Source organism: Lactuca saligna, chromosome 9, assembly GCF_052625555.1.
Source record: "Lactuca saligna cultivar CGN05327 chromosome 9, ASM5262555v1, whole genome shotgun sequence".
In the NCBI taxonomy this organism is placed as follows: domain Eukaryota; kingdom Viridiplantae; phylum Streptophyta; class Magnoliopsida; order Asterales; family Asteraceae; genus Lactuca; species Lactuca saligna.
The window spans coordinates 47,733,149-47,734,221 of record NC_136425.1 but is presented as its reverse complement, the minus strand read 5'-3'; positions in this window follow the sequence as shown (position 1 = coordinate 47,734,221).

The following is a 1,073-nucleotide window of genomic DNA, read 5'->3' as shown; positions in this document are numbered from 1 at the left end:
GCTATTTATGTAGTTTCTTTGAAGCTTCCTACTTGTCCCACACTAAAAGCAGAGATTCCCTTTTTATATGAGTATAGTATTTCAAAAAAATATTTACCGATTTAGTTTGGAAATTAATTACTAAAAGATAGTAAATCTTATTTTGTTTTTTTAATTTTATTACTTTATAATGTTTAGTTTCCTTTTAAACTTTATAACCACCGTCATGATAGCCACCGGCCACCTCACTTTTTCATGACACCGCCATTTCTTCCAAGCGACACAACAAGTAAAACCAAACAAACTTAAGAATACTTATAATTCATTTCTATATTTAACTCCAAACAATGATACCACTGGTAATCACGTGAATAGCTAATCGTTTTCCTATGGCATAGGTGAAGGTAAAAAAATTTTAAGATAAGATTTGGAAATAAAATACACACTATGAAACAACTATGTATTGATATAGAAAATTTATCTCAATTTCTGATTTCTTTCTCAAAATTCATGCATCACGACAAAAGGAGATATGGCTCCACAAGAAAGTTTGAAAACGAAAAGTGGAAAAATTAGTCGAATGGTGGTGGGTACCTATCTTTTCTAATCCATGTGGAGTAAGACATTCTTCATGGAGACCACTAAAATCACAATATTTCATATTCTTTTTAAATTGTCAAAACAAATCCTTGTCATCAATAATTCTTGAACCCATATCAAGTTTTGAGTTTTGAGTGTGTGCGGACAAGTGAACGTTAACTTGTTTAACGATCAAACTACCTTAAGAACATCAATTTCTAACTCTCAAAAGGCTATTTTGGTCAAATAATGGCCACTTTTACATAAATTTATAGTTTAAAGTTTATAAACATAAATTTACAGTTTAAAGTTTATTATAAGCATGTGACATAGCTTCACACCCAGGCAAGAATACCTTGACAAAATTAACCTTAGTTTATATATTATAATAAGCTCTCTTCAAACCAGGGGAGAATTCCTTTTGACAAAACTGCCCTTAGATGCTTTATTTTGAGAGCAACCATCATTTCAATATTATTTCTTCAAATAATGTCCTCCATTAGTGTAATTTCTTG